Raw genomic sequence first — 25,512 nt, forward strand, 5'->3', positions numbered from 1 at the left:
GACATAAAGTCCTGTCCAGGACACGGTGAAAGTTTCCCTCCGTCCAAAAATAAATTCTAAAGACACCCTCGTACCGACAAAAGAACAGTAGCGGTCAAAGTCCTCACTTCAACTAAGCTGCTGTCAACCATTTTGTATTACTTCCGTTGTGTGAAGTGAAGCCTTTAGTGGAATGAGGGATGGACTTTAGAGTCTGTTCCAAACTATAAAACTCAAACTTCACTGTTATTCACTTATTCAGTAGGTAATTACTACTGACCTATTTGCTTAGAAAATGATTTAATAGAGCTATCGGCAAAGAAGAAAGTAAAATGCATTCCAAATGATCTAAAAATTCTTCAAAGCATTAAAAATGACCAAAAAATGCCGAAAAAAATATAAAAATGACCTATTAGTTCAAAAACGTCAAAAAATGCTGTATAAGAAGTTACTCTTTTACATTGATATTAACAAAGAAAGGATTTCTAAATTAACAGGCATCGTCCTAATGTGAAAAATAAGAAGATGACTTTTCATCAACATCCGTCCCCACGAATATACATGGCTTTTTAAATTCTAGTTTCGAGTAAACAATAGTAGTCAATATCTATGAGACTATCAGAAATTGCTTTCAGGAAAACTTGATCAATGATAATTTCTTTAAACTCTCTCACATTATGACACATTCAAGTTTAGTGTCACTATCTTCTGTTACGAGAAGTTAAGATAATCGAAACCGAAGATAACAGATAATATTTACTTATTCATCAATAGAATCCGAAGATTTCAAAAAGCGACTTACAAGGCCAATTTCTTAGACCGAAACATTAATTTTATTCTACTTATTCCTCTCTTCTTTCCCCTGCATTTCTTTCCCAACTTTTCATTTCTGCACTGCTATTTCCTTTTTTTTTCTTTTCATTTCATTCAATGGAGTATTTCATTTTATTTTTCTTTCGTTTTATTTTCTTTTCCAGCTAGTTTATAGGCCTATTACTTCATTTTAACATTATTTTAGTTTCTAATATGATTTGCGTAACTTGGGCTTTAGAGTGTATGCCTACTGCTCTAAGACTACGCAGGAGCATAGGTTCGAACTCCGCTTGTGCTGATTACCTGGTTGAATTTTTTTCGAGGTTTTCCCAAAATGTAAGAAAAGTATCAAACAATCCCATGATGAATCCTCGGAATCACCTTCCCAAATACCACCTCCCTATCTGCAATTCCAATGATGCTAGAAATCTCGCACCTGATATAGTGTCGTTTAATGACAATTTTTTTTTTATTATTACATTTTGTTTTAATGTCACACATAATACACTGGAAAAGATTTCTTCCACCCACAGGACTGGCTGTTTATCCCTTGTCATGTGTATTCTATTTTTCTCTCAGCTGTAGCTCCGTGTTGTGTTGTCCTCACGACCAGGGAGGCATGCAATGTGTGCCTTCAATTGCTAGTCCACAGATATACAGAACGAAAATCATATAATTGAGCACATCGAAGGGAGCAATAGAATACTTACTTACTTACTTACAAATGGCTTTTAAGGAACCTGCAGGTTCATTGCCGCCCTCACATAAGCCCGCCATTGATCCCTATCCTATGCAAGATTAATTCATTCTCTATCATCACATCCCACCTCCCTTAAATCCATTTTAATATTATTCTCCCATCTACGTCTCGGCTTCCCCAAAGATCTTTTTCCCTTCGGTCTCCCAACTAACACTCTATATGCATTTCTGGATTCGCCCATACGCGTTACATGCCCTGTCCATCTCAAACGTCTGGATTTAATGTTCCTAATTATGTCAGGTAAAGAATACAATGCGTGCAGTTCTGCGTTGTGTAACTTTCTCCATTCTCCTGTAACTTCATCCCTCTTAGCCCCAAATATTTTCCTAAGAACCTTATTCTCAAACACCCTTAATCTCTGTTCCTCTCTCAAAGTGAGAGTTCAAGTTGCACAACCATACAGAACAACTGGTAATATAACTTTTATAAATCCTAACTTTCAATTTTTTGACAGCAGACTAGATGACAAAAGCTTCTCAACTATTTTTATTTTGGATTCGTAACAAGCTGTTTTTACGGTGAAGGGTTGTTAGTCCTTCGCCCAACCCCCAAGCTAGAGGACTATCCCTTATCGGCTGTCCACGACTGCTTATTCAATATATTCGCAGCTACCCTCCATATTTGGAGGCCGTCTCCTCTATCCGCAACCTGAGGACGCGCCATGCCTTGATGATAGGGACCCTCAATACATGGAGGAGCAATAGAATACATTAAAATAAATAAAAAAATCTATTACGCGTTTTGTAATTAAATGTATGAATAATTAAAAAAAAACTAGGCTGAAAATCTATGAAGTTTAACTCCGGTTAACCCACGAATACAACAAGAGCTGATGTCTCAATGGCAGCATTCCGTGCTTTAGTCACATAAGCACAGTTGCTAGACTTCCTAATGGCAAGCAATAACGATGGTATTAATCTTTTTTATTTCATTTGCAAGCGAACCGTTCATTTTGTTTAAAAAAGTTCACGAGGCTAAGTAATTCCTTATCAGTTTCTCCAATGATAAGAGTAAAAAATCGTAATTGTACGGATAGTAATTATCGAGTAAACCAGTGTTAACATTTAGGGGATAATTTTCTTCTAAGAAAAGTATTCATTTGGGACTAATACTGAATTAGAATCTTTTGTTGTACTCCATCCAAGGAACAAGCTGTTAAAATCTGCACAGTTACATTACTTCCACTCTGTGCAGTGTACCTTCCGCTGTACAACATTGGACTGTAATACTGTATAAAAGGAGGGGATAAAACATAACGAAGAAATAAATAAATAAAGGAACAAACAAACATTAATTATTATACGTGAAAACTTTTAGCTGTTCATTTAGCTCTAGTTAAGATGAAACGTTGAAATATTAAAGCCATGACATGAAGCACTTTCCCGTCTTTCATATCTGTAGGCCTACGCATAGGCCTACAGAGTGCAGTGAAAACAAGGGCAAAACTTCGTGCGTGCGTGCGTATTTTTTTATTCACACTGCAAATGAGTAAATACTCTATGGCAGTGGTAACTAATTACACTCAATAATTACATTAATAATAAATTACAATTCATAATATTAATAATAAAATAATAATAGCAATATATAATAATATTAACAAGGAGCATCCTAAATTAAATGAAGCACAATCACTTAATATAACATAATTAATTAAAGTAAATCTAATTTATATCTTAACCATAAGTTCGAACTTAAACCCACGAGTAGGCTATATATGATATATGTTCATACTTGCATAAGTACCTTTTAGCACTACACTCATTTCGCTATCAATTCACTCACTGCACTGGAACTATGAAACATTTCACTGACACTATCCTGATTTCACTAACACTTCAAAAACAGTTCACTGTTCAAATACTTTGCATTACCACTATAAACTATAAAACTTCACTGACACATGTATGGATTACTCATACGTTAGAGAAGAAAAAAATGATTATACCGGTATCAACATGGGTCCGGAAATGCTTGGTTTCTGAGTAGGGCTTGATCACAGCGCACTCCAATACGTTTGTTGGAATTATTACAATGCATTCTGTTTACATTTCCTTAGATAAATTGTGCATAATATCGTCATCCTGCTTGAATACAAGCCGCGGTTCGTGTTTCATCGAGATCCGAACATGCTTGGCCTCCCCGCTCACCAGATTTCAACCCATTGCACTTCTTTCTGTTGAGGTACTGAAAGTCGTTAGTGTATTTGACTTTTGTGGATCCGTCAGTGGATTCTGCAAGGGTGTCAGACAATAAGAACTATCTAGGAATGTGGGAGCATGTTCGGGTCTCGATGAGACGACGAACTGCGGCCTGTATTCAGACAAGAGGTGGACTTTTGAACAGTTTATCTAAAGAAATGTAAACAGAATGCATCAAACGTACTGGAGTGCAGAATGATCATACAAGCCAACTCAGAAACCAAGCACTTCCGGATCCATGTTTACATAACGAATTTTTCTTCTACATGTATGAGGAATCCAGGAAGTTTTGCCCATTTTTTTTTTTTTTGCTACATTCTATATAGGCCTCCTGTACGTCTTCAGTGGCAATACGGCTTGTATTTGCTAAATGAATACACGGAACAGACTCACTATCAGTGGGTGACACAGTTACACTAACCCCGACTTTGTACATCGATCGTGAGTAGCAACCATAAATTGTACGCAGTCAGTGACATCGCGATAAATGCAGACGTTCAGATACAATTTAACAGTTACATTTAATTTATAGTGACGTTGCTGATATTTCCTCCCTAAGAATAACTACTTTCTTACAATTATTTTTTGTAGTCTAATTTATAACAGAGTGGAGGCAGGGAAAAAAAAAAGAAACTAACAGAATGAGAGATAGGCAGATAAACATACATACAAACAAACAAACAAACAAACAAACAAATCAGTATTTCCTTTTTTCCATAAGTTTTCCATTAGGCCTATATTCGGTTTCCGTAAATCCAAACATCACCATCACCATCCTCATCATTGATACATCCATTTATAAGGGTTTGAATCAATACCAACCAGTAAACAAATCCCTCGTCATGTGATAAGCAGAGCTAGGAAGTTGGTACCGAAACTGTTAAGTTGTGAGAGCTTGGACTACATCTCTATCGGATGAAAAGTAGTAGCGCAGCCCTTAATGTCAATGAACCATGTACAGCTGGGAGGTAACCAAACTTGTGCTTCATTCGTCCACGGCCTTAGAACAAGAAAATAATAAACGAATAATAAAAAAAAACAATAATTTGAAATTATAAACTTCGTAATTCCCAATCTAAAATAATTTACCCATACATAAAAAATAACATACAATTATGATTCTAGCCTCATTGTAACAAATAACAATAAACATTTCCATTTTATCAAAATAAATACTCCTTTTATGTTGAGAAAAAAAACAATATTTGTACTCTGAAAATATTCGTTCTATGACACAAGATGTTACTGGAGCAAATCTGAAATATGATACAGTATTTATTATTATAATCAGATGAACAACAACTTTGTGAATCTAATAGTGTATCTCGTATGTGGCACATAATATTAAAGCCACAATAATTGTTTTCAAGAAAATTTTTCATTTCTATTGCAATGACAGGTAGGAAGTTCGTATCGTAATTCCGATGTTGAACGAACTTGGGCTGTAACGCAACTGAATGCATAGTAGTACAGCAGCACGAGACGTCAACAGACCAGCAAAACAAACAAGTAGACTATTGACGGTTGGCAACTAAACTTGTCTTTCAGCCAACATTTAACAAGAATAATCCGGGAAAAAATAGACGTGTTACACACTCCTGTTTGAATATTTATTTATGAATAGATTAATTTACTTTTTTGGAATCATGAATAATATTAACATTACGTAAATAATACAATAATAACAGAATAGCTCACTTTTTCAAAATATAAACTATTAATATAAATTAACAATATTCTTCAAACTATTCACAACTGTACACAGCTCCACAGAATGATACTATGCGTTGTTTATGTGAACTGCGTAGGGCCTATCGTCTGTAGCGAGCGAGAACAAATCGAGGCGCGGGGTGACTGAAATATACTATTTTGGACTTTGGTACGAACTTCCTACCTACTATGGTTATAAACATAACACAAGATCATCACTTACAGTAACACAGAACTAATAGGTTACAAAACAAGTAAGAGGTATAAATCCAGTACCTGCAGAAGTACACCTCTCAACAACGGACGCTTTTCAATAACGGACACTACGAAATTCCCTGGCAGAATTACATGCGCAGCATGAGCTGTTATGGTAAACAGCTTCTCAATAGCGGACATTATCTGTAAAGAACACGGACAGTTATATAAACATATTTTCTACTTCAAAATTTCTCAATAGGGAACACGAGACGTGCTAAAATAGTCAGTAAATGTCATCCTAATGCAGGACCGGGCATGAGAGCGGCTCCATTTTGCCAGCCAGAGCTGCTCTCGCTCTGCAAGGTAAGCCAGAGCAGAACGCTCACGCAGTGGCGGACACACATTGCAGCTACCTTTCCTGCATTAATATAACAAGAGCCACGGCTGTTCTATTCATTCAGTCTGTCAGTACATAACAGTTATAAGGATATTACATAAATCCATTGTACAGTACAGACTTCATAACACTCTTATTAATTTAATGGAATAAACTTCGCTCTATGCACACACACAAATCATTAGGCTTATTTACATAACCCATGCGTACATACTGCAATCTCTCACCACGTTTTACGAGACAGGCGTATGGCTTCCACTTACCCTACTTGCTGTGGACAGAGTTCATCTGCCAATATAATTAAACATCGCTTGATGAATTTACCTTCGTTGAATGTTTTCAATTCCTTTGCAATTTCGTGGCAAATTTTGTAGCTAATTCTCATAGCCGATTCACTAAGTGCATTATTGTCATCCTGTTAATACATAATATAATATAATATAATATAATATAATATAATATAATATAATATAATATAATATAATATAATATAATATATGATATGACATGACATGATATATGATATATCATGAACTGTAATATACTATATACTATGATATATCATAATACTTGTATAATTTAAAATTATATATTACTAAATGTATAATAACTTATAATGCAATATAAATATCAAATAGATGCTCTAATGTAATGTACCTAAGAAACATTTTCTTTACGTTGTTGTATTAATTTATGGCGTTCATTACCAACATATTTGTCATATTCAGTACCATGTTGTAGAGAATAATGTCGTTGGATATTGAACTTCTTAATAAGTTGGAGTGTTTTATGACAAATTAAACACTTTGCTAATCCGCTGCTCTCTACGAAAAAGAACTCCTTCTCCCATGATACATTAAAAGCATTGGGGGTAGCGGGCCGCTTAGTGTATGAGCGGAAGCTCCGTCTTCAAAGTTCGCCATCATACTGCAGAGTCACCACTGCACCGACACTGAATGACGTACAGTATGCATACGTCACAGCGTTCGCAAGACTCCCTCTTTAAAGCACACAGCGCTCATTTCTCAGAATCACGTAATGTGCCCAGCCCTGTCCTAATGTTTGACTCGAAAATGTGAAAGTGATTTTTCTGCCCTCAAACACTGCATCTGCTTGCTAGCCTTTAGATCAAGGCATAATCGAAAGTTTTAAGGTTTATAATATATAAAGCCTATATAATATATAGGCTTCGTTTGTCAAAGAAGAATGATGCTCAATAGCAAGCAACATGTCCGAAAGCATCAACGTGCTGGATGTAATTATGTGGATTGCATCAGCCAGGTCACAAAATCACACCACAAACTATACCGAACTGCTTTCCGAAAAATAAAACTGTACACCAGCTTGAATAAACTGTCCAGTCTGAACATGTCGAACACCAGACATCATTCGGATGTAGCAGAAGATTTTGTGACAAAAATGCTATGTACACCGAAATCCATCCTCGGATATAGGTACGGTACTTCCCGGACTATGGCAGCCTGTTGTAGAAGATAGGGGAGAACAAAAATGGAATTATATACCCTAATATCTCCTGGCTTAGTTGCCTCATAAGTGGTGCCTTGTGAGGTTCAGACCTGTCTATGGATAGTTGAATAAACAACAATAAAGAGTTACAGGATTGGGAAAGAAGTGAGTCGTGGGCTTTGTAGCCTATCAACTATTCGCGCAAATGTAATAAACAAATAACGAAATTAAATAAATTTACCAAGTAATATTTCACTACACTGCTGCTAATAATTACCGGAACCCACACTTTCTGAAGTCAAAATTGCGATAGAAAATTTGAAAAAGTACAAGTCTCCAGGTATTGATCAAATTCCAGCAGAATTAATACAGAGGGTGGAAGCGCATTATCTAGCGAAATTTATAAACTTGCACTTGCAATTTGGGAAAAGGAAATTGTACCAGAACAATGGAAGGAGTCCATAATTTTACCTATTTTTAATAAGGGGAAAGACTAACTGTAGTAATTTTCGACGAATACCACTTTTGTTGACGTCGTACAAAATTTTGTCGAATATCCTTCTGAGAAGATTAACTCCATATGTAGATGAAATTATTGGGAATTATCAGTGTGGTTATAAGCGTAATAGATCGACTATTGGTCAGATTTTTTGTATTCGACAGATACTGGAGAAAAAAAATGGGAGTATAAGGGTACAGTACATCAGTTATTCATAGATTTCAAAAAGGCATATGACTCGGTTAAGAGAGAAGTTTTATATAATATTGTTATTGAATTTGGTATTCCCAACAAACTAGTTCGATTAATTAAAATGTGTGTGAAACTTACAGCAGAGTCCGTATAGGCCAGTTTCTATCTGATGCTTTTCCAATTCACTGCGGGCTAAAGCAGGGAGATGCACTATCACCTTTACTTTTTAACTTCGCTCTAGAATATGCCATTAGTAAAGTTCAGGATAACAGACAGGGTTTGGAATTGAACGGGTTACATCAGCTTCTTGTCTATGCGGATGATGTGAATATGTTGGGAGAAAATCCACAAACGATTAGGGAAAACGCGGAAATTCTACTTGAAGCAAGTAAAGCGATAGGGTTGGAAGTAAATCCCGAAAAGACTAAGTATATGAATATATCTCGTGATCAGAATATTGTACGAAATGGAACTATAAAAATTGGAGATTTATCCTTCGAAGAGTTGGAAAAATTCAAATATCTTTGAGTAACAGTAACAAATATAAATGACACTTGGGAGGAAATTGAACACAGAATAAATATGGGAAATGCCTGTTATTATTCGGTTGAGAAGCTTTTGTCATCTAGTCTGCTGTCAAAAAATCTGAAGTCAGAATTTATAAAACAGTTATATTACCGGTTGTTCTGTATGGTTGTGAAACTTGGACTCTCACTTTGAGAGAGGAACAGAGATTAAGGGTGTTTGAGAATAAGGTTCTTAGGAAAATATTTGGGACTAAGAGGGATGAAGTTACAGGAGAATGGAGAAAGTTACACAACCCAGAGCTGCACGCATTGTATTCTTCACCTGACATAATTAGGAACATTAAATCCAGATGTTTGAGATGGGCAGGGCATGTAGTATGTATGGGCGAATCCAGAAATGCATATAGAGTGTTAGTTGGGAGGCCGGAGGGAAAAAGACCTTTGGGGAGGCCGAAACGTAGATGGGAAGATAATATTAAAATGGATTTGAGGGAGGTGGGATATGATGATAGAGACTGGATTAATCTTGCTCAGGATAGGGACCAATGGCGGGCTATGTGAGGGCGGCAATGAACCTTCGGGTTCCTTGAAAGCCAGTAAAGTAAGTAAGTAAGTATTGGTACTAATAATTTAGCAGTTCTTTGCCAAAACAAATTATCTCGGAAAATAAATATATCTTGTTTTCTACATATGTGTGACAGAATTCTTGCAGTAGGAATACAAATTCCTAGAAATCGGCCAAGAACTGCGAAGAATTTATTTTTATCATTAAAATAGGCCTACTTTTAAAAAGTTTTATTCTGAAGAATAGCTTTTCCAACAATATAGAACAGGTTTGTACAGTAAAGCACGATAATGTCACAAGATGCTAATTGTGAATCCCCATTTTGTCGTAACTGACATTTTCATGAACTTTGAGCAGAAGTAAAGTATCGGTAAGATATCAGTATCTGTTTACCCTACTAATGTTACAGTATAGTACTTACGGCTAACATGAAAATAAACAACCATATGTGATAAGGTATTGCATTTGATAATCTGTGTGCAGGTACAAGGGTTGTATTGATTGCACAACGCTTACTTCAACTTATCTGCAGTAAGAAATGTTTCCACTTCCTCGAACAATATTTTAGAACGCAATCTTCTTCTTTCTTCTCTTTGAACCCCACAATGTACACTGACGTTCAAAGATAGACCTCCAATTTCTTGATCGTGTAAGCTGTAAGCGAACTTTCTAACCACGGAAAAATTCAGAATTGACAAATTGACAAACTTTGAAATAGTTCCGCTAGTTCTCAATTGGTGACCCTATTATTGGGACGGGTAAAAATGTATTTGGGAGAATGTTAATGTAGATTAAGTATAAATTATTCTCATAACTGACATTATCAATGGTTTCCCGCTAAATCTAATATTTTTTCACAATCGTTAGAGGGGGATGAAATTTCGAATTTTGTAATGCAGGTATACTGACTGTTACCTTCGCCATCTATTCATAGAAGTAATAACTAAAGAAGCGACACTTCCACGAACAAGTTATCGAACACAATCGATTAGTGAGGTCAGTTATCTTTGAACGTCGGTGTACTATTCGTTCACAGATGTTTTAGCCATTGGGAAGGGGGTAGTATCTAAACAAGCTGGACCCAGTGAAGCGTATCGGCGCACACGACAGTTAGGCCCGTAACACACTTGAATAGATTTCGCTAGCGAGAAATGTGTTACGAGAAAATTAAAAAATTGATAACATGGATTCAAATGGACGTCCACACACTGGAATAGATTCTCATTCGAGGTAAAAACCTCACGCGAGTTTCTCGCTGGAATCGGTAGCTCAGTGAATTTTCTTGACACATTTATCAAAGATGTTTGACATTTTATACTCTTTATGACGATTGAATGTAGGAAAAGATACCACAGGTGGCGATGAATTGTATTCTTTTATTTGAAAATGAGGAAAGATGGCTGATAATTGCAGTCAGAAACTTATCGAACTTGTACGATGTCACCCGGAGGCCTATTTATATGATACACGGGATGAAAAATATAGAAACACGAAACTTAAAGAAGAAATCTGGAGACAAATATCAGATTATCTGAAAATAAATAGGGTTATATTTTATTTTAATGAGATTTAATAGTATTAATTGAACATTTGAAATAATGTATCTATATGTCTTAACAGTTTACATAATTTTAATCAGAACTTAGCAAAGAATCCTCTATCATATCATGAATGGCAAAAAACTGTGGTCCATTCAACCTGAAATAACGCCTAAACGTATCATCATTCAAATCGAAACCAGTGTCCAAAACTCGCCCTTATTTTCGTAAGGTACAATGTGATTTCCAGATATTTCTGGCTTTAATTTTATGCCTACTTTTTCTTTTCATTAACAAAATATGTTCATGTAACTCCATTTCCTCATCATCTGAATACTCAGATTCAACATAGCGTTCGTACGTAATTTGTAAAGTACGACAATATACTTGCAGGTTATATATTTAAGTACGGCAATCCTACGTAAATACACGGTGTTCCGCTTATAAGTATAACAAAAGAAATAGCTATAACTTCTGAATTAATACAAGTATATAGTTGAAACCAACTGCTACAAAGAATGAAAACTGGGAATTTTTGTTACCTTATGTTCCATAAACCTCAACATGGCTTCCATTGGTGGCACGGGAAATATCCAACCGGTATTCAACCTCGACCCAAGTGTTATGAAGCATCTGTGGTGTAACATTGTTGACAGCAGCATAAATTCTTTCTTGTAAGTCTGCCAAATCACGTACTGGCGTCCTGTAGACCTGGTCCTTAACAAACCCCCACAGGAAAAAATCAGGTGGTGTTAGATCTGGTGATCTGGCAGGCCATGTGATGTACGGTGATCCTCTTCCGATCCATCTTGCAGGGAATTGTTCGTCTAAGAATGTGCGAACCATGTTGGCAAAGTGTGGTGGAGCCCCATCTTGCTGGAAAATTGCTTCATCTGGGAGTTGTGGCACAGCATACAGTTGCAACATATCCAGGTACGTGTTTGCAGTGACTGTCTTTTCAGCAAAGAAATAGGGACCAATGATTCTGTCACGCATGATCCCACACCAAACATTCCATTTAGGGGAATCCCGTTGGTGTTCAATTACGACACTTGGATTTTCCGACCCCCAGATGCGACAATTGTGTCGGTTTACTTTTCCACTGACGTGGAAAGTTGCCTCATCTGAGAAACAGACTCGAGTTAGAAATGTGTCGTCATCGTCCACTTTATCCAACATTGTTTCTGCAAAGCGTTTTCGTTCCAGTTTATCATTCGGCGTAATCATCTGATGAAGTTGCAGCTTGTACGCTCGCAAACGCAATCTTTTATGGAGCACTGTATGCACTGTTGTTGGTGGGATGTTCAACTGCACACTAGCCTGTCGAATGGATTTCCGCGGGCTTCTCTGAAATGCCTCGCGAATGCGTTCGACATTTTCGTCAGACACTTTACGCTTGGAATGTTTACCTGCATTAGACAACAAACTTCCTGTTTCTCTGAGCTGCCTATCCCATTTCATTATTGAGACGTACGTCGGTACAGCTTCCCTCGGTCTAAGATTGTACTGACGGCGAAACAAGCGCTGTACACGAATTATGGATCTATGTTCTGCTAATGACAGCACACAAAAGGCTTTCTGCTGTGGCGTCCACATGCTGACTGACTAAAGATACGATACGAATTCTCTTATTTAATGATCTGCGCATGCGTGAGTCTTCTAAAAATAAGTAACAACAATGGATTAAAACTTCCCAATTTCCTCTTTACAATGGTACCAATCTTAACCCATTTGCATGCATTGTTATGAAATTATAACTATTTCTTTTATTATACTTATAAGCGGAACACGGTGTACATAATCTATAATATTTCCCCCAACGAGTGATTACTATAATCAGAAAAATGCTTTCTGCATGAAGGCAGTACATAGATGATCATAGCGAAGTGTGATCTGTGATAGCGAGAACTCGCCAAGTGTGTGGAGGAAGGCTCTTCGCCTCTTTCTCGCAACACATTTCTCGCTAGCGAAAATTCTTCAAGTGTGTTACGGGCCTTAGAAGAAACCAAGCGCTGTTGCAACACTTTATTTGAAGAAGAGGCTATTCAGTATTCTATTCTTCACATATGAGTGGAAAGAAGTTTTTTGCTGGGATTAGTTAAAGTGTAGACCAGTTGTTATCATGTGACGTCCTTGAAAGTCTGTGTCTCGAAATATTATAATGATTATGAAAATTAACGTTGTGTGTTAATGAACGGACGCGGTAAAGCCATACATAAAGAGTCAGCTAAAATCATTCAAACTGTTGCTACGCTCTCTCTGTATGACAAGATAGCCTACATGACGTCTTGTCGCTGTGAAGGGACCGAAAATCCGCTGCCGGTCGAAATCGATATCGATTTGAATTATATATTATTACTATTACTTAATATATTGTGAGGACAGAATAGATAGGGCTTTGGAGAGGTTATTAGCGAAGAAGAAGAGTGCAGGAAAGTTAGGGGTGGCAAAAGTGTAAGAAAAGGAACAGAGAAGAAAGTGTTAAGTGTAAGAAGATAGTGTAAGAGTGTAATAAGAGACTATCAAACAATGAATACAAGAGAATTAAAGTGAAAAAAAAAATCTGAACAAATGTGAAGTGGAATGAGAGAGAAATTACAAGTGTAATTAAGTGAATTAGATATTTCATGTTTTTCAATGTTATAGGTTGGGAGTAGTATCTGGATGGTGTTGGTAAATCAATTAAGGCATTGTTGGCAATCTTAAATAAAGGGTGTCTAATTCGTATAAGTTTATTCATTAATTTATTTGTCGTAGTGGGGTACTATAACTGTAGGAGTACTCAAGAAATAAATGTATGGAAAGAGGTAATAAAATAGGAAATTTAGGAGTGAAGCGAAGAGAAAGGGATCAATACGTAAATAAACAGAGGATGGAAAAAAGTGATGTAAGTGTTGTAAAATAGAGTAAACGGAAAAGTCAGCAAGTAATGTAGGAAAAAATAGCTGGAAAATAATGATTAAGAGTAGGTAGGATTTGAGGGTAGAGAAGAAAATAAATAAATAATGCAAATTATTAAGGAAGGAATATGCAATATTTAATAGGTGAGCGAGAAGTGGAAGGGAGACAGTCTAGGTAGAAGGAAGAGAATAGAAGAGGATAGAGAGGGAAGGACATATAGCAATTCAGTGATAACAGAACATTAGAAAATAATCAAGAAATACTCGGCAAAGAATACATTAATAGAAAAGAGTTGTATTTATTAAAGTTATGGTGGATCGAAAAACAGAAATGTGAAGGTCCACCATAACTGTGAATTGTAAAGTTGACTGACAAATAAATATCATATCATATCATATTACTTAATATTACTGTCTTAGACTGCACGAATACTGTTGATTGTTTTACACTGCATGTCTCATTTGTAACGCTGACTTCATCATTCTACACAGAGCTATTATTCATTAACGAAATCAATGAGCCGATTTAGAATCCCACGAAATTTGAAGTCTTATTCACTGACAATAGTTGAATCGGCTTCAGTCAGCCGTTGTATACTACATAAGTACACGTTTACCAGTTTCAAATAATGACACGTAGTGCGTGCAAATAAGGAAAGGATATTGGGTTATTTACTAGTAATACAGAATGGATACGGTCGTGATAAAGTTTTGAAAATGGGGGAAAAAAATATGGAAAGGAGAAAGGAAACAGTAGTAACTGCGACCAGGCGGTTAAAATATCTGAAACTTCTGCAGAATCTTCATGTAAAACAAGTCAGCAAGGCACGTGTTTCCAAAAACCATGAAAAGTATGTATCGTGGCAGTGGATTTAAGAGTTAAAACTTGGAATTGTTACATGTTCTGTTTATAAGAAAGCTCTAGAAACTAATCAAAACCTGCAACTCTTTCTATTGCGGACCAAAGAGCAACTACTAAGATTGATTGAAAATCATCCGTCCTCAAGTGAGGTTGACCACTGGGCACCGAAATTCCATACATCAAAAATAAAGAAAAAAGAAATGAGTAAAATAATTATTCGTTTTGTATATTAAAACAAAAATGTATGTGTTAACATATAAATGATAGTGTAGAATTTGAAGAGAGCCCTTCAGAATTTCCATCACAATCTTCTGAACCTCATAAAAGGGAATTTTAAAAGATTTAAGGATATTACATGTAAATTTCGATCTGTTACAGAAGGGCTTTTTTCTTGGCACGAAGTTATTGAACGATATAGAGCAGTGGTCGTCAGCATTCGTTGAAATGGGTAACGGGTAAGCGATGCAACGAAATATGCACCCTTGTGCAGAAAGGAGAGGTACCCGGCCAGCAGCCACGGATGCACGCTGGTGCTGTAAGAGACCTACGGGTAAGAGACGTTACCCGAGGGTGCACTGTGCTGATGACCGCTGATTTAGAAGATCAAGACCGACCAGCTGACCGTTGGCCTCACCTCCACACACCTCAGAAGGGGTGAACGATCAGCTAATCAGTACGGGGATATCGTATGGTAACTTTTATTCAACAATAATGTGACTTTTATTTCTAACTTTAATCACACACCCGTCAACAATGGGTATTTCACTCAACATAGCAACACAGTAGTCGTTATTGCACTCCACCGAACGACAATGACAATGCACGTGCATTATTGAGAAGAACAACAATGTACTCTTAATTTCAACTAATGTTCACAAAACACTATTCACAGAACAAAACTGTCAGTTCTCAATTCACAGTTCGTTCGCCTTGGCCAGTTCTTCTAGCTCACTCACTAAAGTTCACTGTACGTCGAACCCAAGCCTTCCAGATACAGTTCACTGCACTTCTAACCCAAGACTTCCAGACGCAGTTCACTTTACTTCGAACCCAAGACTTCCAGATACAGTTCACTGCACTTCTAACCCAAGACTTCCAGATGCAGTTCACTTTACTTCGAACCCAAGACTTCCAGATACAGTTCACTGCACTTCGAACCCAAGACTTCCGGATACGCCGCACTCGCCTGGACGCTGCCACTAACTGACTTCCGCAACTCCCGGTGTTATTTATTTACCACCATCGTCTAGAATGTTCTGCGTCGCGAAACCTCTGGTGCCCACAATCTGTTTCCAGACGTTTCCCCTCCTCTCTCCTCCGCGCGTCCCGTAGCCTTCTTTCCCCTTTGCTCCGCGCCACAGCGTCTACTGAAGCTTGAGTTCCGCTTCCGTGCGCCTCCTTCTCTTCCAGACGCGCGCGAAACTCCCCGACGCGGCCAGAGTATTCCAGCCTGCCGCCACAGTATTGTTATACCTGTTTTTAGGAAGATGGGACATGACAGCGACCGAGCTTCAAACTACAGCACTGGGTTGTCAATATGGACGACTACGAGATTAGCTGATGCGAGCTACCAGCTGAAATAAGTTGGTTGACCTTAAAATATTCATTTAATGGCAACTCAGCCGTTGTTAAATTTATCATAGGAACAGTCTCAGTTCTTTTTTCGATCGCAGCGCTAATGTCATGCCCCATCTTTAGAAAAAAATAGCTATAGCACTACGATCCCCCCCCCCCCCCCCGTCGTTAGAGATGATTCGCGGAATCGGATTTCGCTACTCGACCTTATGGCGCGAGACATTTTCTTATTTATTTACTTTTAACTAGAGGCATGAAAATATCGCAGTTACGATAAACGTGATAAAAATAAGTTGCAAGCGTAACTTTTAATAAAATTGTTTCTCTTCCCATTTCCCCTTTTTTCATTGTGATTCATTGTGTACACTTGGTCGAAATGAAAGTGGCCGGCGTCTGAGAGACGAAGTTCGAATCGAGTATTTCCGTGAGCGCTCGGGACAGCCAGCCTCTGTTCAAAAGATTGCGTATATTCTTCTAGTAGTTATAATGGGGAACACAACTATTAATCACTAAAATCTTCCGAGAAAATAATTCTTATACGAGATTTAAAACAGATCGTTCAGAGTGTTTAAACAGTGAATACTGTAACACAAACACTATATACTGTATAAGAGGTTCTCAAGTGGAGTACGACCATTGCTCGTTGCAATGCCATTCTGAATGCAGTAAAACTCTTAGCGTAGTTTGCAAAGCGATGTAGAGAGACAACTAAGAATTCTTGAGGTTGAAAGTTCAAATCTTCGTGGAGTTACTAAACTTTTTTTTTTTTGTTGCCTTTTAAATGCATCAGTGAAAATATAACAGGTTTTCGTCATTTTTTTTATCCTTAGAATACTTTTCGCTTTATTATTTTTTTTTCTTGTTAATAGAAACTTTTGACGCTAGATGGAAGTAACACTAAAGACGACAATTAGGGGCTTTCATATTAAAATGCTGTGTTCATTATTTTATTAATCTCTGCTGCTTTGCACTCTATTGCCTAAGTAACATTCAGTAAATATGTTGACGGTTAAATAATTGGCAATAATTACTTTGCAAGTTGTGCTACAGGGAATATGATTATTATACTAATCTAAATCTGTGATCATCAGGGTCTAAACGTAGTAATTGTAAACAAGAAGAAAAACCATAATTCAGATGACAAAATATATCCTGATTTCCTGGAATTATAACCACAAATTTTCACAAATTTTGTAATTATCTGTAAGTAACATGAATTAACATAAACAAAATTATTTGATTATATTACACTAAAAGGAGTTGTAAAAAAATAAAAAAATGGACAAAACAAAAAATTCACTACGGAGATTCAAACTCGAACTGTTTGCATAGAAATTAAGTAGCTTAACCACTGCTCCACGCCAAGCATTAAAATGCTTTGCTAATTATTTTATCAATCCCTGCTGCTTTACACTCTATTGCCTAAGGAACATTCAGTAAATAATATGTTGACGGTTATATAATTGACAATAATTAATTTGCAAATTGTGCTACAATGAATATGATTATTATACTAATCTAAATCCGTTATCATCAGGACCTAAACGTAGTAATGGTAACAAGAAAAAAAACATAATTCTGATGACAAAATATATCCTGATTTCCTGGAATTATAACCACAAATTTTCACCAATTTTGTAATTATCTGTAAGTAACATGAATTAACATAAGCAAAATTATTTGATTATATTGCACTAAAAGGAGTTGTAAAAATAAAAGAAAGGACAAAACAAAAAATTCACTACGGAGATTCGAAGCATGCTGTGGAGGTAGCCCAAATCAGCGCCTTGTATTATGGAGTTAACTAAAGCGGCGCACGGAAGTTTACGGTAGTGAACTGCGCGCTCACCTGAAGGGATTTGGATAATTTTCGCTACTCAAGAGACCGGCCACTTATATTTTGATCAAGTGTACTCATCCTACATGTGTCAGTATTTATTTAATTCTTAAATCTATCTAAAAAAAATTACATACCAAGAACAGACATTTCACGCAATCCAAGGGATTTCAAAAACCCTCTGTATCATTTTACTTATTTATTTGCTTCATATTAACTAATTTATTTGCTTACATAATATTAAAATAAAAACCATTGAAAGCTGAAATGACCAACAGCTTGCAGATATAGAGTATAAATTATTATAGAGAAGGAGATTCCAAAATATCTCTTTTGTTAAAGGAAGTTTAACTGATAATGATCATCAAACAAATTAATGAAATGACGTAATATGTGAGTGCAGGAAAAGAACCACTCGTAGTCTCACTCTCTTTACCACAAAATACTGCGTAAGCGTGCGCGGGGATTGTCTGAGAATTGAGAAAGGTAGGAAGGAAATGAGTCGTAGAGCTGCTGTTACTAGGAAACGCCTCAGTTCGCCGAGTCACGTGATCCTGTCAGCTGTTGACAGGCTCGTCTTAAGCGTCCATCGGTCCATCTCAAATGTATGTGGAAAGGAGCTTGCTGCTCTTAACGTGTCGTGGGTTTGTCCATCTGCGACCAGCGGCGGCTTGTAACTCGGCAGACAGACGAGTGCTGTTAGGCTATTACACTATCAAAGTTCTTTGACAAAGATCTTTTATAAAATATATGATAGTGTGATGGGTTTTCTTTTATAAAAGTTTCTTTGATAAAAGATATTTTATAAAATATAAGTGTATCTTGTCTTTGATGAAAGATTGCTATACCTTGAAACATGGCGGAACGCAAATATAACTGGACCGTTGCTACCATAAAAATTCTGATATCGGATTGTGAAATGTTGTAAATAAATAATTTGTACAATATAATAATATTTTATAATAATTTATATAACTTTTCAAGTCCTTGCATTGTAGCTCTTTCAATAAGTTATGATGTATACCTCTTTTATCATGTTTTGCAATCTAGGTTTAACCCACCAGGCGTTTCTGTTTCTGTTTCTGTTTCTGTTTCTTTCTCAGTAAAATGATTATGTAATAATTGAACTAATTGTAGCTAAACAAGCATAATACTGTTCTTCATTCATGGAATAGCGGTTAGCGCGTCTGGCCGCGAAATCAGGTGGCCCGGGATCGATTCCCGGTCGGAGCAAGTTACTTGGTTGAGGTTTTTTCCCTCAACCCAATATGAGCAAATGTTGGGTAATTTTCGGTGCTGGACCCTGGATTCATTTCATCGGCATTATCGCCATCTCATTCAGACGCTAAATAACCTAATATGTTGATAAAGAGTCGTAAAATAACCTAATAAAATAAAATAATCTTCACGCGTAAATATAAGTATCAATAAATCGTAAACTTAAAGCGAAAATATTACTATCAACAAATCCTCGTAACACGTGTTAACAGTTGTGGAACAAGTGTTAAGTGAGCTTTTAGGTTATCTTCGATATAATATTTTATAAAAGATTTTATGTAGTGTAATATACCCCTAATCCTATCTTTTATCAAAGATCTTTGATAAAATATTTTATCATATTCTTTGTCAAAAGACTTTGATAGTGTAATAGCAGCCTTAGATTTTCTCAGAATAGAGACAGGTTCGCTTTAAGAATTTCAGTCGCACTTACCTCTTTCAATTGTTAGCATGTAACGCCATTTCATTTTCTCATTATACGACATGTAGGTCCATTAAGAGTAAGACGATGGTTATAGCATGATGCTGCGAAATACTAATCCGAGATTTTCGTGGAAATACAAGTTTTCAGCATGACTGATAAAACTGGAAAGTGGTTTTCGGTGCCGTCTGTCTGTCAGTCTACGTAAATCGATTTTTCAACTGAAATGACCTGAAAAATTGACGGAGACAGTGTTGTTGCCAAACCCGAAGAAAAATAATACCAACAAATGTAATGATTTCAAGACTATCAGCCTAATATCACACTGGGCGAAAATTCTCCTGCGAATACTGGATCGACGTTTATAATTTAAGATGGAAAGAGAGTTGCAAGAAGAGCAATTTGGTTTTAGGAAGCGAAAAGACACGAGAGATGCAGTTGGACTGCTTAATAACATTTGCCAAAAGATACCTACAGAAAAATAAAGATTTGTATGTAGTATTTGTGGACCTGGAAAAGGCTTTTGACAGAATAGACTAGGATAAACTTAAGGGGATTCTGTAGAAAGTGAGTGTGAATTAGAAAGAGAGGAGGCTATTCAGTAATTTCTATACGAAACGAGCCAAAGATAAAAAAAAAATAGGAGAAGAAATGCTAGAGGAAAGTTGAAAAGTGAGAGGAGTAAGGATGCTCCTTATCACCTATCTTGGTCAAAATCTATTTTGGGGATTTAGTGGAGAACTGTTTTCAGAATATGGGAGGGGTGATAGTAGGAAGAAGAATACAAAAGAAAAATAAAGAAGGTAAATGTGCGAATTTGAAATGAGACAATAGAACAAATGGACAGCTTCAAATATTTGGGGTATACTGTAAGCAGTAATATGAGCTGCTGCAAGGAAGTCAAAAGAAGGATAGCAATTCAAAGGAAGCTTATAATAGAAAAAGGAGCATCTTCTGCGGACCTCTGGAGAAAGAACTAAGGAAGAGACTAGTGAAGTGCTTTGTGTGAAGTATGGCATTGTATGAGGCAGAAACATGGACATTACGAGAAAGTGACGAGAAACGACTAGAAGCATTTTAAATGTGAATATGGAGAAGATTAGAGCGTGTGAAGGACAGACAGAATAAGAAATGAAGCTGTGCTAGAAAGGGTGGATGAAGAGATAATAATGCAGAAATTGATCAGGAAGAGAAAAAGAAATTGGCTGGGTCACTAGCCAGGAAGAAACTGCCATACTGAAAGATACACTGGAAGGAATGGTGAATGGAAGAAAAGTTCGGGGCAGAAGAAAATATCAGGTGATATACAACATTAAGATACATGGATCATATGCGGAGACTAAGAGGAAGGCAGAAAATAGTAAAGATTGAAGAATGCTGCGTGACTGTGTGGTCAGCATGATGCAGGTTCACCGCGGAGACGTCACAGGACAAACAATCAGTCCCACGAAATGGAGATAAATCAGTTCCCATGCTGAGAATCGAAGCAGGGACTGCTTGGTTGGGAAGTGCATGCGTTATCCACTGAGCTATAACGTCGAATAATAATAATAATAATAATAATAATAATAATAATAATAATAATAATAATAATAATAACACTATCGCTTACTATAAAGTCGGAGTTCGAGAATTTAGAAATGATAATCACAGTAGCAGTTCTGAATGGCAAATTTTCACACAAGAATACTTCAGCGCTTACTGTTAAGTTGTCCATTAAATTATTTTTAGCGTGAACAGTATAAAACTTACAATTAGACATGCATTCCAGAGCAAGCAGCTCTGATTACACATCAACATAGCAGACGTTGTGATTGCTTGACTCATAATCCTCATGCTTTCATTCTTTCTGGTTTCGGATTATGTTATCTCCACTTCCCTGCTAGGAATTCAACTTGTGATCGTTGGAATTGCAGTTACATACTTAAGCCATGGTTGGTGGTGATTAATTATTAGGCTGCGAAAATTCATACAATTTTGCATATTTTTATTGAATGGACATATATCTAAAAATCGGCTTGGTTAGCGCCTTCTATGCCCGAGGTTGCGGATTCGATTCCGGGCCAGGTCGACGGTATTTAAGTGTGCTTAAATGCTTCAAGCTCACGTCATTAGATTTACTGGCATGTAAAAAAAAAACTCCTGCGGGACAAAATTTCGCCACACCGGCGACGCTGATACAACCTCGGTAGTTGCGAGCGTCGTTAAATTAAACATAACATTTTTTTATATCTAAAAAAAAGCGTATACACTTACCAATCAAACCTTACAATTTGAAATAAATTCCAGTAGATGCTACATATTTTGCATAGGCTATATTGACGTTTATTGCCATAAACGTATATTTTAATTTATTTTGCACATATAAGGGCATGTACTGAGCATTTTTGTCATTCGATCTATTTTGACGTGAGTAGGCTTACGTCTATTCTTTCGGTTCGAGATATGGATGGCAGTATGAAAACGACACGCGACACTTTTCGCCACACTTATATCAAAGAAACTAGCCTATACAATCTAGAGCTAAGTGATATATATCATCGTGTAAAGGACATAATTATGCACGAGATAACATAGGCTAACAATCTATGCACGAGATTACATAAAAATCACATCCGCTGATGATATATACTTTGCATACTTCCACTCGGTAATGAGTTTTGGAATAATATTCTGGGGAAATTCCACAGATAGTAACAATATACAATGTATTTCTATTACAAAAAAGAGTAATTAGAATAATAGTAGGCGCCAAATCTAGGGAATCGTGTAGGACTATTTTCAAAAAACTACAAATAATGCCCATGGCTTGTCAGTAAATCTTTTCATTAATAATCTTCCTCGTATGTAATCGTGAAAACTTTGTAACTAATTCAACAGTTCATAGCATAAATACACGTCAAAAAATTACTTTCATACTCCATCGGCAAGTCTATCGTGCTATCAAAAAGGAGTGCGTTATATGGCAGTAAAATTTTTTAATAGCCTCCCTATCGATGTAAAAAATGAAACTCAAAACATAAAATTATTTAAGGCCAAATTAAAGAAGTACCTAATTTCTCACGCCTTCTATTCTGTAGGTGAATTCATGACATTCAATAACACTTCACGAAATTGATACTAAAACTTTGTGTTGTACTAGTAGACTATATTGTAAATCTCGTCTATATATATTTCATCTAGACTGTGACTATAAATTAAGATTTTATAATAGTATTAAGTTTTTTGACTTGTTCCATATTCTAGCTGTAAGCATGTATGAATACCATGGAATGTTAATAAATACAATACAATACAATGTCATTGCAGGACAACAAAATGGCGTCGATTGCAGCGCCATTTTGTTTGAATATCTCCTGTAACTCCAGATTGAGTGGACTTATTTAGATGATCGAGGTTCACTTGAAATCTAATGAATAATTATTTAAGGCCTAATATGTAGATTGCTTTACAGTACCATTTAAAACAAGCGACTGGTTGTGTAAAGTGTAAAGTAAATGGTTGTGCGCATATAAAAGTGAAATTTGACGCCAGAACTACAAAATGTCGAGGATTGTCGCTCAAAAAGCCAGGAATAAATCGATTAAAGGGTATCAGGATAATAGAAGATATCGAGACGAATCGATTGTGTACCTGAAAGCAATTCTTAATGTTATAGAGAGTATAGGGCACATCTTAAAGTCGAGCGTCAGAACAGACGAGGCGCGCACGGCGCGAGCGAGTGCAGTGTTTTTTTTTCTTCTGTTGTGCGTGATATCGAAATTAAAAGGCGTTGTCGCTGCTGACGTTTACTTAACAGCAATTCTATCAGCGACGTATTTACGAAGAAAACTTTCGGCTGTCTCTCCGCTACAATTTACAAAACTAAAAGTCGTTCAATCATTTATCAGAATTCACTGCTCCCTTATATTCACTGAGGATACTGGGAATTTAGTCAATTTTTCTATAATACGTTACTGAACGGTTCATCTATAACTTTTTTTTTTCAAAACGTGAGCAAAAATAAACAAAATTGTTTCAAATGTTCTATTTTGAGACATCTCAAAGATTAACACCCTAAAATTAATGACATGACTCACAGTTCACTCTACACACACACAAAGAAGTTATACATTCTGTAGAACAGTCGAGTTGTTGCGTAATACTGTGTTACCAGTATGGGTTCAATATCAAGGACAACAGCTGTCGCGTATGCGTTAATGTTTTCTTTTCTGATTATAAAAATTATTATGATGCAAAAAAAACAGGTTTCCATCACCCCTGATACTGAAAAAAGTTGTCTTGAACATGCCGTCTGTCTGTGGCCGTTCGTCTTTGTCTTTACAGAGAATAGTTCTGAACTAATGCAAGGTTCTGTTCAAATTCAGTGCCTACGAGTCAATTGATCCGGATAAGATATGCATGAAACATAATAATTTTCATAAACATAAAAGCTGTCCATTAAAAATTAAAAACAGAAAATGGTGACCAATTCTAGATAGATTCCATTTTTTAGCCTTAAATGTTTATGCTCTAGGACCAAATTGATAAATCGTTACGAGAACTTTTAACATCTGACGTCATTCGCTTAGCAACGGCAATGAATTCGACGCCACTTGTTTAGCAAAGGATCAGATTCTTGTATTGACATGATGTTTATTGGAAGGATAGACTTACCATAATATTCACAATCCTTATCAATAGAACTAATTACTTAGAAGACTAAATATTACAATAACAACCAACTGACAACATAAACGTTTAATACATTTACAGGGATCCTATGAATCCCCTGTCACTTTTTTGCGTAACAGTAATAGATAAAATGAAATAAGCTGGCTAGTATTTTTCCCAAAATCTATGTTTTGGAGAAATTAAATTATATGAAAATTATTTATACTTTTCTTTGCGAATTTTATCAGAGTCCTAATCAATTTTGAATAATAAGAGAGTTGATTCTTGTAAAATACGAGTACCTATAGAAACTTTAAAGGAAGATATGGAAAAAAATGGGGTACTTCGAATAATGCTATACTGGACAATTATAATACGACCTATAGCAAGATGATCTTGACCAGATGTTTCAAATGTCAGTTGAAGATATTCAACGGGCATTAAATGGAATGAAAACGAATTCAGCTGCTGGGCCAGATCGAGTATTAATTCGGACTTTGAAATTAATAGATTGTGCTTCAGTTATTAGTAGAATTTTGAAAATTATGGTGAACTGGAATATCGTGCCTGATGGAATGAGAGATGCTAGAACTATTTTAATTTATAAGGGAAAGGAGAGCGATGTAACCCTTCCAACTGAAGACCGATTTGTACAATTATGTTCTGTTGTTAGACGGTTAATTGAGAGAGTTATTGATGTACAAATGAGACAATTCGTCCTTTTGAATGAGAACCAAAGGCGTTTCGTCAGACAACCAGGTACATACATCAATATTTCGTTAGTTGACGGTTGTTTACGACAAGCTAAGCAAGATAAGAAATATCTTAATATCGTCATGTTGGATATAACTCAGACATTTGATAACGAGGGTTTTGAACATCTAGAACAAACACTTAACACGCAGCCTTTACCGACTTGCCTTCGTGAATTAATAAAAACATTAACCAAAGAAAACTTCACTATCATCCATTCTTCAGGTTCAAAGTCTGATCGTATCAAACTCAAAAGAGGGGGTTTTCAAGGATCCCCATTTTCCCCTCTCCTTTTTAATTTATCCATTGATTTCATTATTAAGAAACTGACAGAAAAACATGTCATTGTCCAATATGGTTTCCAAATTAATTCAGATTTAGACAGTC

General features: G+C 36.3%; 1 long non-coding RNA gene across 1 annotated transcript in view; it reads right to left on the reverse strand.

Annotated features, from left to right (window-relative positions):
- LOC138697143 (uncharacterized) overlaps positions 1 to 25,512 on the reverse strand; it is a 98,431-nt gene that overhangs the window by 5,082 nt on the left and 67,837 nt on the right. The window contains exon 2 of the long non-coding RNA XR_011331538.1: positions 5,740 to 5,862. This is a non-coding gene — a long non-coding RNA (uncharacterized lncRNA). The remainder of the gene's footprint in view (positions 1 to 5,739; positions 5,863 to 25,512) is intronic.

The sequence above is a fragment of the Periplaneta americana genome, chromosome 3 (genome assembly GCF_040183065.1).
Source record: "Periplaneta americana isolate PAMFEO1 chromosome 3, P.americana_PAMFEO1_priV1, whole genome shotgun sequence".
Lineage (NCBI taxonomy): Eukaryota > Metazoa > Arthropoda > Insecta > Blattodea > Blattidae > Periplaneta > Periplaneta americana.